The following is a 13623-nucleotide window of genomic DNA, read 5'->3' as shown; positions in this document are numbered from 1 at the left end:
CTCTCTACTGTGGGTGACTGGTCAGCATAGATGGAAATCTGAAGTGCACCACACAACCAACCTTAAAGAGTTGGTCTCTCTTTTCTCCAGGCAGCCAGTGTATCTAAGGGTGTCTCTCACAGCTCTTACAGCTAATATGTGCTTGAGAAAAAAATAGGCTCTAGTGAATGCAATCACTTTTAGGGACTCCCCACAGTTATTTTGAGCTTTTCTTTCCTGAGATTATTGAGCTTCCATGCAACATGGAAAGTTTCACTTTTGTTTAGAACAGTGATCCTGAACCATTCCTAATGCCACAACACTTTCTTACTGTTCTTCATGTTGTGGGGGATCCCCAACTCTAAAATACTTTCATTGCTACTTCTTAAGCATGATTTTGTTACTCTTATTAATTTTAATGTAAATGATGTACAGGATATCAAATGCGACACCAGTGGGGGTCATGACCCACAGGTTAAGAACCACCATTTAAGAGCATCCTATTTTTCCAATTCGTTGTAAATATCCTGTCTTAATAAGCTTTCTTTTAGAATGGGAAGTTTTATCTCTGAGGAAACTATTGCAGAACACAGACACATTAACATATGCACAGAAAGACAGGCAGTAAACTTGAGGACTTTGTAAAAGGAAGGGTAAAAACATAAAGAAGAGGGAAGATAGCAGAATTCAAAAGTCTAGGTCACTTTAAATAAATGAAAATTTAAATATTAAATTTAAATTGGATATATGTTTTTTATAAAATTACCAGTTTTGTTCATAAATAAAAAAAGGAAATTAATAAAAACACATAACATAATAAGTTCTAATTTATCATGGCAGCAAAGGCATATAGAGGTAAATGCTGGTGTTCACATTGCTTCATCCTCCCTAATGAGTTTGGAAATGAAGCCAATGGAACTCCATCATGCACAGTTAGGATAGTTCTTCCCATCTTAGTTCAATCTACAGCTCTATTTTTCTTTGTAAGTGATCCCAGATTATGTCAAGTGATCTGTCAGTATTAACCATCATACCAGAGTCTCTGGGAATATTTTTGTAAAGGAAATAATTCCCATCAAGTTGATTCTAATTTTTATGATATTTTGATGTATATGATTTTTTCCTGATATCTTTTGGCAATAGTTTTATATTTCCAGAAAATAATGTTCTGTATGATTATGTGCATATTCTTATTTTAATGATGAGTACCTACTGACACACACATGCAATAATTAAGTTTCTTTGTAAGAAACAATGAGTACTTCTTAAAATTCAAGCAGGATCTTTGGCCCTTGCTTATATAGGCATCACACTTACAAATTTGATTAACTACAGATAAGAAATAATCATATGCATTATGCTTGTACCTGACACATGCAGACTATTTTATCATTATGTTCTAAATAATAACTTTAATTAATTTTTTCAAAACTTCTTATAGCAACGTTTTATTTATGTTTTAATACATAAAGCTTACCTAAATATCAGAAGGACAAAGCTAGGCGACTAGAGGTCAGGCAATGGTGGCACACACCTTTAATCCTAGGATTTTGGAGACAGAGTCAGGTGGATCTCTATGAGTTCAAGGCCACCTAAATCTACACAAGAACATTGAGGAAACAAATCTAGGTGGTGGAGTCTCACACTTTTAATCCCACAGCTAGAGGGATATAAAATAGGAGGAGAGAGAGGTTTAGTTGGCTAGATTGATTAGTACCCTAGTCTCTGCTTGCCCGGCTTTGGTAGAGGTAAGATTTCTCTAGCTATTTTGCTTTTCTGTTTTTCAGGTTGACTTCAATATCTGCCTCTGAGTTTTTATTATTCATGCTATAGCTTCTTCATTGTCTTTGGTTTTGGGAAAAGTCTACTTTTATTCCTTGTTATTTTACATATTAATGGGCAATGTGAAAACACAGTTATCATTTTATCTATGGAGCTTGAGCATTCACTGAGTTTTGAATCCATTTTATTTAATTTTTTATTTACTGTAAATTTGTTCAATCTCCCTGAAATCCAGAAAATAACAGACTATTGTTCTACTTTAAAAATTGAAAAACTGATTTATTACTCTTATTGAAATATAAAGTCATTATTCAGATTTTACAAGTTATATGTTAAGTATATTGATTTAGTTATGCAAGTTCTTTAGATCTGACTTCAAACAATTCATACATAACAAATTGTCATTAATTTTTCTTAGTCTTCCGTAAGGTATGATTTATTCCTCTTTTTCTTTCTTTTTAAAAAATTGTTTTGTTTGAGTTTATTTTTATTTTAGAACAGTAGATTATTTTTCTTGAACTTTAGCATATATGTATTTTGCTGATTACTGGTAGAGTCTTACAATTTATACATATTTTGTATGCAACCTTTTTTCAGTAAAGATTTCAATGAAAAACGAATTATGCATTTTCATGACTGCTTTTCAAAGGAGATTACAGTCTTGCTATTTTGCTCCTTGTAGATCACATACATTGCATATATCTGCCTATTAATTTAAATACATCGGATCATATGAACAGTAAGAACAGAATAAATATTTACTTATGCCCGTTGCTTCAGATAGCAGTGAAATTTCAGACATATAGAAAAAGCATTCAGAGATCCTCTATCCGTTTGATATCTGAGTGTTGCTAAGGAGAAACACTAAATTCAAGAGAAAGGCTCTTAGTGTATGATATATATCTCACAATTGGCAAATTTAGTAATCACCAAGATCAAGAGGATATGAAGGAGAAAATTATACTAATCCCAATATTACATCACCATTCTCCCCACATTCGATCTTTCCATGCTGTGCCTATCTCAAGTGCAGTACCAATCCTTAAACACAAATATTTGGAGAAGACTTGACAAAAGGAAAAAGAGAGTCTCTGGCAAAGCAATGTTTGAGGAGAGAGTCTGTGTCATCTTTTCTCACAATAAACTGAAGGCAATTGGGATGAAAGGCACTTACAAAGACTGGGAGAGCTAAGAAGAACAGAAGGCCATTATTTGGTTTCCAAGTTTGCTGTCTGCTTAAACATTTGTCTTTCTGTGCTAATTCTGAGGCTATGCGGACAGAATAAGAGATTCAGGAGAAGTTGTCAGGGCAAAGAAAGACACGGTTGTGAAAGCATCATGTTTTTCCATTGTTTGGAAAATTTACGGTACATGTTTTCCAGGACAAAGGGTACCCCATGAAATGAAGAGGGCTAAAGCTACCCTTCCAGGGTCTTACAGTGATGGCTGCTTATTTTGTCCAATAAACCTGGTGTCCTGATAGGAAGGTCGCTTCTGTTGACTATACCAAGATCCTGAAACACTTGGGGGAAGTTCAGAAGATCACTGAGCCCTTAGGTGAATTTTTACAAATATCTCTCCACCAGAAGTCTGCTCTTTTTGCCCTGGAAAGAAAAATAACTTAGAAAATATTAGATTACACCCTCAGACTACATAAAGATACTTCCCATTTTCTTCTCTTATTCTTTTAACTCATCCCTACAGAAAACCTTGACTGCCAAGGAGAAAATCTCCAAAATGGCTATCTCCTTCTCTCCCTACCATCCTGTGCTACCACAGGAAATGATCCCAGCTCGGCTTCATAGGAGGAGGCAATATTTAAGTACAATGACATACAGGTTTTGCAATGAAGTGGAATTTAAATAACCAGAGTGATTGAAGCGTTGTGAAATCTGCCAGAGACATCAATAAGCACATTTTTGACAGATTGCAGTCAAAGGCAGTGATTGTAGAAACACAAACTGCTTCGTGTTTATACCCCCACTGAGTTCATACGACTCAATAAACCAGTTTTGTGTGATTTTCATACCACATGGTCCCTAAACACAAGCTAATCCCTTCTGGGGCTCAAGCAGAGAAAGAGCAATCTGTTGTAACTCTGGGAGAAAACCTGCTAGTGTCAGACTGAGTGAGAGACACCATGTCTGTCTTCAACTTGGAACCTGCTTTAAAAATTTCAAGGGCAATATATAATTCACATATACATACATGCATATGCAAATAGAATCAATGTGTATGTATAGATGTTGTACATACATATTGTACACATATATTGATTGCTATTTTATTATTTTAGGCGGATGAATATTTGGCCTGCCTGTATGTGATACTACTCTGAGCAAGCAGAGGACAGAGCTGGTCAAATCCAGCAGAAACAGAGTTCCAAATGGGTTGAAGTCACTACATGGGTGAGGAGAATCAGATCCCTGTTTGACGGACAAGATCCTAGTGCTCCTCTTTGCGGAGCTCTCTCCCAAACCACTGATTTACCCAATTTAATCTCGCATGGTCTAGTAAGACTTTTAATGCACTATTTCTAATACATAAGAGACCCACAACAAATTGTTTTCCTCTTGCTTTAAAGATGGGAAAGAAAGATTATTCCCGCCATCCTTATCTCCCTGGCTACTCCAAAGGGGCAGCTTCCCCCAGCTAATCCCTCTCTCCTGCTATGCCTTCCCAGCTTTCGGCCCCGAACCCCTCCCCTCCTCTCTCCCTTTTTCCGGGCTTAAATTCCTCCATCTAGGCAGGGAGTCTTCTGACCAGCGAGGGGCTCTGATCCTGTGGACAGGTAAGTGTGTTGATCGCCATACAAGTCCAGTTAGGGAACACACAATATTCCCGCCATCCTTATCTCTCTGGCTACTCCAAAGGGGCAGCTTCCCCCAGCTAATCCCTCTCTCCTGCTACGCCATCCCAGCTTTCGGCCTCGAACCCCTCCCCTCCTCTCTCCCTTTTTCGGGGCTTAAATTCCTCCATCTCAGCCCCCGCGGGTCGGGACAGGTGATGAGTGCAAAGGGAAGGAAGTTCCTTTGTTCTAATAGCCTGCCTGCAGCAAGCTAAGGCTGCAGGCAAAGTGATTCCTGGATAGCAAGGGGCACTAATTCAGTAGAAGAAGACCCAGCAGAGGGAAGAGCCATTGGAGAGCATCTGATGGAAGAGATGGGCAGGCACCAAGGCAAGAATTCCTCCAACAATCTGAAAAACAACATGAAAACACCAGATCCCAGCGATCTTACGACAGAAGGACTTGAACGCCCTATTCCGGAAGAAGTGGAAAACAGTGTCATTATGAAAGCAATAGAGTCTCTTAAACAGGGTATGAATAACTCACTTAAAGAAATAGAAGAGAAATATAACAAAAAAATGGAAGAAATGAGTAAAGAAATGGAAGACAAATATAACAAAAAGTTTGAAGAAATGAGTAAATTCGTAAATGATACCCTGGGAAACCAAGAAAAAACAATCAAACAGGTAATGGAATCAGTTCAAGAATTGAAAACTGAAATGGAGGCAGTGAAGAAAACACAAACCGAGGGCCGGCTGGATATGGAAAATCTAGGTAAACGAACGGAGACTACAGAATCAAGCTTAACCAATAGAATACAAGAGATAGAAGAACGAATCTCAGATTATGAAGACACCATAGAGAAAATAAACACCCTGACCAAAGAAAACAGCAAATCCAACAAATTCTCATCACAAAACATTCAGGAAATATGGGACATAATAAAAAAACCAAATCTAAGAATAATAGGAGTAGAAGAAGGAGAAGAATTGCAGATCAAAGGTCCAGAAGAAATATTCAACAAAATTATAGAAGAAAACTTTCCCATCCTAAAGAGGGATATTACTATGAAGGTGCAAGAAGCATACAGAACACCGAATAGATTTGATCAGAAAAAAACATCCCCTCGCCATATAATAATCAAAACACAAAGCAGTCAGATTAAAGAAAGGATATTAAGAGCTGCAAAGGAAAAAGGTCAAGTAACCTATAAAGGTAAACCTATCAGACTTACACCAGACTTCTCTATAGAAACCATGAAAGCCAGAAGGTCCTGGATAGAGGTACTGCAGAAATTAAGGGACCATGGATGCAAGCCCAGACTACTTTACCAAGCCAAGCTTTTGTTCAATATCAACGGAGAAAACAAAATATTCCAGGATAAAAACAAATTTAAACAATACGTAACTACTAATCCAGCCTTACAGAGAATACTAGAAGGAAAATTACATCCCAAGGAATCCAACATTGCCAACACTGACTACAATAATTCAGACATCTAGTGACCCTTCACTAGCACAATTCAAAGAAGGAAAACACATACACTCTATTACCCCCCCCCAAAAAAAATGACTGGAGTCAGCAACCAATGGTCATTAATATCTCTTAATATCAATGGACTCAATTCACCTATAAAGAGGCACAGACTTAGAGATTGGTTACGAAAACAGGATCCAACATTCTGCTGTTTACAAGAAACACACCTCAACCACAAGGATAGACACCTACTCAGAGTAAAGGGTTGGGAAAAGGTTTTCCAAGCAAATGGACCTAAGAAACAAGTGGGTGTGGCCATTCTATTATCTAACAAAATCGACTTCAAACTAAAATCAATCAGAAGAGATGGAGATGGACATTTCATACTCATAACAGGAACAACTCATCAGGAAGAAGTCTCAATCCTGAATATCTATGCCCCTAATGTAAAGGCACCTACATATGTAAAAGAAACTCTTCTAGAACTCAAGGCAGTCATCAAACCACACATGCTAATAGTAGGAGACTTCAACACTCCTCTCTCACCAATGGACAGGTCAATCCAACAGAAACCAAACAGAGAATTAAGAGATTTATTGGAGGTATTGAATCAAATGGACTTAACAGACATCTATAGAACACTCCACCCAAATAGGAAAGAATATACCTTCTTCTCTGCAGTTCATGGAACCTTCTTGAAGATTGACCACATACTCGGTAACAAAGCAAACTCCCACAGATACAAAAAAATATTAGTAACCACCTGTGTCTTGTCAGATCACCATGGATTAAAATTAGAATTCAACAACAATGCTACCCCCAGGAAGTCAACAAACTCATGGAAGTTGAACAGTCAACTACTAAATCACCCCTGGGTCAAGGACGAAATTAAGAAAGAAATTAAAGTCTTCCTTGAATTTAATGAAAACAAAGATACAACATACTCAAACCTATGGGACACTATGAAAGCAGTGCTAAGTGGAAAGTTCATAGCAATAGGTGCCCAAATAAAGAAAACGGAGAAAGCACACATTGGAGACCTAACAGCACACTTGAAAGCTCTAGAAAAAAAAAGAAGCTGATTCACCCAGGAGGAGTAGAAGACTGGAAATAATCAAACTGAGGACTGAAATCAACAAAATAGAAACAGAGAAAACAATCCAAAGAATCAATGAATCAAAAAGCTTGTTTTTGGAGAAAATCAACAAGATTGACAAACCCCTATCCAAACTAATCAAACGGCAGAGAGAGCACATGCAAATTAATAGGATCAGAAATGAAAAGGGGGATATAACCACAGACACAGAGGAAATTCAGAGAATCATTAGATCTTACTACGAAAGTTTATATGCCACAAAGTTGGAAAATGTAAAAGAAATGGACTTTTTTTAGATAAGTACCATATACCAAAGTTGAACCAAGAACAGGTGAACAATCTAAATAGACCTGTTAGTTGTGAAGAATTAGAAGCTGTTATCAGAAATCTCCCTGCCGAAAAAAGCCCAGGACCAGATGGTTTCAATGCAGAATTCTACCAGAACTTCCAGGAAGAGCTAATTCCTATACTCCTTAATGTATTCCATAATATAGAAACTGAAGAGTCATTGCCAAACTCCTTTTATGAAGCTACAGTTACCTTAATACCAAAACCACATAAAGACACAACCAAGAAAGAGAATTACAGGCCAATCTCACTCATGAACATCGACGCGAAAATTCTCAATAAAATCCTGGCAAACCGAATCCAGGAACACATTAGAAAAATTATCCATTATGATCAAGTGGGCTTCATCCCAGAGATGCAGGGCTGGTTCAACATACGCAAATCTATCAATGTAATCCATCATATAAATAAACTGAAAGAAAAAAAACCATATGATCATTTCACTGGATGCTGAAAAAGCATTTGACAAAATTCAACACCCATTTATGATAAAGGTGTTGGAGAGACTGGGGATACAAGGATCATACCTAAATATAATAAAAGCAATATACAGCAAGCCGACAGCTAACATCAAATTGAATGCAGAGAAACTCAAAGCCTTTCCACTAAAATCAGGAACACGACAAGGCTGTCCACTCTCTCCATACCTCTTCAATATAGTGCTTGAAGTTCTAGCAATAGCAATAAGACAACATAAGGAGATCAAGGGGATTCGAATTGGAAAGGATGAAGTTAAACTTTCGTTATATGCTGACGATATGATAGTGTACATAAGTGACCCCAAAAACTCTACCAAAGAACTCCTACAGCTACGTTACCTTTAGTAACGTGGCAGGATACAAGATCAACTCCAAAAAATCAGTGGCCCTCCTATACACAAAGGATAAAGAAGCAGAGAGGGAAATCAGAGAAACATCACCTTTCACGATAGCCACAAATAGCATAAAATATCTGGGGGTTACTCTAACCAAGGAAGTGAAAGACCTATTTGATAAGAACTTTAAGTCTCTGAAGAAAGAAATTGAGGAGGATACCAGAAAATGGAAAGATCTCCCTTGTTCTTGGATTGGGAGGGTCAACATAGTAAAAATGGCAATTCTACCAAAAGCAATCTATAGATTCAATGCAATCCCCATCAAAATCCCATCAAACTTCTTCACAGACCTTGAGAAAGCAATAATCAAATTTATATGGAAAAACAAAAAACCCAGGATAGCCAAAACAATCTTATACTATAAAGGAATTTCAGGAGGCATTACCATCCCTGACTTCAAACTCTATTACAGAGCTACAGTAGTGAAAACAGCTTGGTATTGGCATAAGAACAGAGAAATCGACCTTTGGAATCGAATAGAAGACCCGGATATTGACCCACAAATCTATGAGCACCTAATTTTTGACAAAGGAGCTAAAGGTATACAATGGAAGAAGGAAAGCATCTTTAACAAATGGTGCTGGCATAACTGGATGTCAACCTGTAGAAGGATGAAAGTAGATCCATACCTATCACCATGCACAAAACTCAGGTCCAAATGGATTAAAGACATCAACATTAATCCGTCCACTTTGAACCTGATAGAAGAGAAAGTGGGAAGTAGTCTACAAGATATAGGCACAGGAGGCCTCTTCCTAAGTAGGACCCCAGCAGCACAGACAATAAGAGAAACAATGAATAAATGGGATCTACTGAAACTGAGAAGCTTCTGTAAAGCAAAGGACACTGTCAGTAAGACAAAAAGGCTGCCTTCTGACTGGGAGAAGATCTTCACCAACCCCTCATCAGACAAAGGTCTGATCTCCAAAATATACAAAGAACTCAAGAAACTAGGCACTAAAACTCTAATTAACCCAATTAAAAAATGGGGTACTGAACTGAACAGAGAATTCACAACAGATGAACTTCGAATGGCCAGAAGACACTTAAGGTCATGCTCAACCTCCTTAGCGATCAGGGAAATGCAAATCAAAACCACTTTGAGATACCATCTTACACCTGTCAGAATAGCTAAAGTCAAAAACACCAATGATAGCCTATGCTGGAGAGGATGTGGGGTGAGGGGAACACTCATCCATTGTTGGTGGGAATGCAAACTTGTGCAGCCACTGTGGAAATCAGTGTGGCGGTTTCTCAGGAAACTGGGAGTCAACCTCCCTCAGGACCCAGCAATTCCACTCTTGGGAATATACCCTAGAGATTCCCTAGCATACTACAAAAGCATTTTTTCAACTATGTTCATAGTAGCACTATTTGTAATAGCCAGAACCTGGAAACAGCCTAGGTGCCCCTCAATAGAAGAATGGTTAAAAAAGGTGTGGAACATATACACATTAGAGTTTTACTCAGCGGTAAAAAATAATGACATCTTGAATTTTGCATGCAAATGGATGGACATAGAAAAGGCTTTACTGAGTGAGGTAAGCCAGACCCAAAAAGAGGAACACGGTATGTATTCACTCATAAGTGGATTCTAACCATAATTTAAAGGTCTTTGAGCCTATTATTTGTGATCCTAGAGAAGCTAAATAAGAAGACGAACCTGATGAAGATTATTTAGCTATCCGCCAGGAGGTAGGAAATAATCAAGAGTCCCAGGTAACCTTGGGTGCATGGGGGGGGGGGGGTTGTTGGAAGGGGAGAGGGTTAGAGAGAAGGGAGTAGGGGAGGAATGGAGAAAGCTCGGTTGACCGGGATGGGGGGAAGGGAGGAAGGATGAATATGGGATCAGGGAAGAATATATTTCAACTAAGGGAGTCATTTTAGGGTTTATAGGAAACTTGATTATATATGGAATCCCAGGTCCAAGGAGAGATCCCCAGATTGTTCTCTGGACAGAGGAGAGGGTGCCTGAACCGGCCTTGGCCCATAACCATACTGATGAATATTTTGCTTATCACCATAGATCCTTCATCTGGCGATGGATGGCGATACAGACGGAGACCCACATTGGAGCACCGGACTGAGCTCCCCAAGGTCCAAATGAGGAGCAGAAGGACGAAGAAAATGACGAAGGACTGCGAGGGATGCTATCACCCACTGATACAAGGGGTCGCATCTAATGAGAGTTTACCAAGGGCAGTTGGACTGCGACTGAACGAGCACGTGATCCAACCAGATTCTCTGAATGTGGCCGGATTCTCTGAATGTGGCTGGCCCGGAGTCTTTCTGAGAAGCCATTGACAAGGACACTGGGACTAGTTTCCTCTGCATATACTGGATTTTTGGGATCCAGTCTGTTTGGATACTCACCTTCCTGGACCTGGAGGGAGGGGGGACGAACTTGAACTTCCCACAGGGCTGGAAACCCTGACTGCCCTTAGGGACAAAGAGGGAGGAGGAGAGGGAGGGGGGGGGAGTGGGAGGGTGTTGGGAAGAGGGGCGTAAATGGAAACTTTTGTAATTTAATAAAATTACTTTCAAAAAACAAAACAAAACAAAACAAAAAAAAGATGGGAAAGAAAGTTCTCATTTGAAGAGAAAAGCTCACTTTTGATGTCGCCACACTCCGATCAGCTAGAGGAATCTGGAGTAGCCCTAACATGACCTAAGGTGACATTAAAACCCTTTCCGTGGTGGACAGTGAACAAACCTGTGGTCGGAATACATAAATAATAGTACACGTTTACTTGGATTGCTATCTTATTTATTTATTTATTTATTTATTTATTTATTTATTTATTTATTTATTTTTATTAAAAGTTTCCACCTCCTCTCATTTCCCTCCTGCTTCCCCCACTCCGCCTCCCTGTCCCTCTCCAGTCCAAGGAGCAGTCAGGGTTCCCTGCCCTGTGGGAAGTCCAAGGTCCTTCCCCCTCCATCCAGGTCTAGGAAGGTGAACATCCAAACAGACTAGGCTCCCACAAAGCCAGCACATGCAGTAGAATCTAAACCCAGTGCCACTGTCCTTGGCTTCTCAGTCAGCCCTCATTGTCAGCCACATTCAGAGAGTCCGGTTTGATCACATGCTTGTTCAGTCCTCCTCCAGCAAGCCTTGGTGAGCTCCCATTAGATTAGCCCTACCATCTCAGTGGGTGGGTGCACCCCTCATGGTTCTGACTTCCTTGCTCACGTTCTCCCTCCTTCTGCTCCTCATCTGGGCCTTGGGAGCTCAGTCCAGTGCTCCGATGTGGATCTCTGCCTCTATCTCCATCCATCGCCAGACGTAGGTTCCCTCTGATGAATCTTCTGGTACAGGGTCCACTTGGATTCTTACCTTTTGTTTCTCTGGGCTTCTTGATTGCTTTTTCCCCTAGCACATCAGTATTTGACAATGTTCTCAGAATGACACAACTTGCTCAATGAAGTATTAATAATATAATGTATAATGCCTTACAAGGTTTCTTTTATTTGCTATTTGTCTGTGTTCTTGTTTACACAGTTGTCTAGATGGTACTCTTCTGGAAGGTAACAAGTACTTAGACTCTTGGTCTCAGAATTAAACAGCTGACCCAATGCTTAAAATTCTCTGTACTCTGCCACTATTCCACCACCATAGCCAGCACTTCTAAGATGGAATACACTACAGATTGTGCAAATTATTTACATATTACTCTCTTTGGAATTATAATATAGCTTCTGAAATTTTACTTTTATTGAATAAAGTAATAACAAACAATATGTTTTTAAGACTAACTATTTCTATGTTATTCTTTAAGGCCAGCAGAATGCAATATTTCTGATACCTTATTTTGCCCATACCTCCATTTTTAATACTTTTAATAAATCCAGCAGTCAGACAATCAATTTATACAAACTGAATCATCAATAATAGAGTGATTATTGTTGTATAGTAATTTCCAGCAACTATTATTCTCTTGTAAACAGATAACAATGGCTTAATTTCTAGACATAACATGTGTGCTGTGAGATACAAAGAAAAGAAGAGGAGATGAATAGGAATGCGTAGAAGGCCTAATTCTGAAGATATAGCCTCTAAATGCATTCTGGGAAGGGCAAAGAATCTAGGTAAAGAAAACTTCTTTTAATATTACTGATGCTATGATGAAAAAAAATCAAAGTGTTAACAAAACAAACTGTTTCTACCTTGGGAAAAATATCATAAAGAAATTGGATAAAACTTGTAAACAAAAAAGCCAGAAATTCTGTACACACACAAGTTTCTGATTATTTTTTATAATGCCAAAAGGTAAAATGTCAGAAGCTTGTGGAGAAAGCACAATTCTGATTATAACCAGCTTTTACCCATATGAACTACCAGGCAAGACATGTCCACCATTGCAATAGCAGCAAAGCTCTTATGTTGGCAACCAATATCTTTCTGGTTGGACTTGAGGATATGAGGCCTGGTCCACATGAGGTAATTCATAGCTGGTGCTACAAATGTACAAAATTTTAAATACAGTTGGGGAAAGCATAGGCTCTAAGAAGAAAATAACAATTGATGTTTTACTTTGTTGACTTGTTGTCAAGCTGTGTTCTAAATATCTGTGTTCATATTCAAAGGCAAATGATACTCTCAGCCCTAACTGGAGAGAAATAAATGGTGATGAATGCAGAGACAGTAGTGTAATGTGCCAATAATCAGGAGTAGTTGAGTTCTTAACCTAAGTCACTTACATTAAAGTTCAAAGAATATTGCATAAGAAGACTCTGAAAGATCATTAAGAGCCATAAGATAGAAAGAAGGTCTAGGAAATGCTATATTCAAGCATAGCAAAGCTATGTCAATTATGGGCTCATGGTTGATATGATTGCCTTCACAGAATCTGCACAGGTCTAAGCCTCTCATCATCCAGTCATGGATGGATGATGTTCATGGGGGCCTATTTATCTTTACTGAAGTAGTGGTTATGGATGGACTCTGGGGAGAGGATGATATTGTATTCAAAGGTGTAACTAGATATTGAACCACCAAACTTCAATGGATATTCAAAGGATATTCATCTCAAATCCAATGGTTCCAGTTAAAGTAGGTGGGGTCACAAAACCAAAACAAAAAGACACTAACATGGTAAAGTATTATTTAGAAAGGAGAATTGATTGACAGAGATAGAGTAAGAGTAATCATAATACATTGTATGCATGCATGAAATTACAACAACAAACAAATTTAACCATTAGATTGCTGACCTCTGCAGTATAGAATGTTTTCCCAGATACTCCAGAAATTACTGTTTGCCTACAAGACACATGTTA

This window comes from Myodes glareolus, chromosome 9 (assembly GCF_982192425.1).
Source record: "Myodes glareolus chromosome 9, mMyoGla1.1, whole genome shotgun sequence".
NCBI classification, from domain to species: domain Eukaryota; kingdom Metazoa; phylum Chordata; class Mammalia; order Rodentia; family Cricetidae; genus Myodes; species Myodes glareolus.
Note: the sequence above shows the minus strand (reverse complement) of the source record.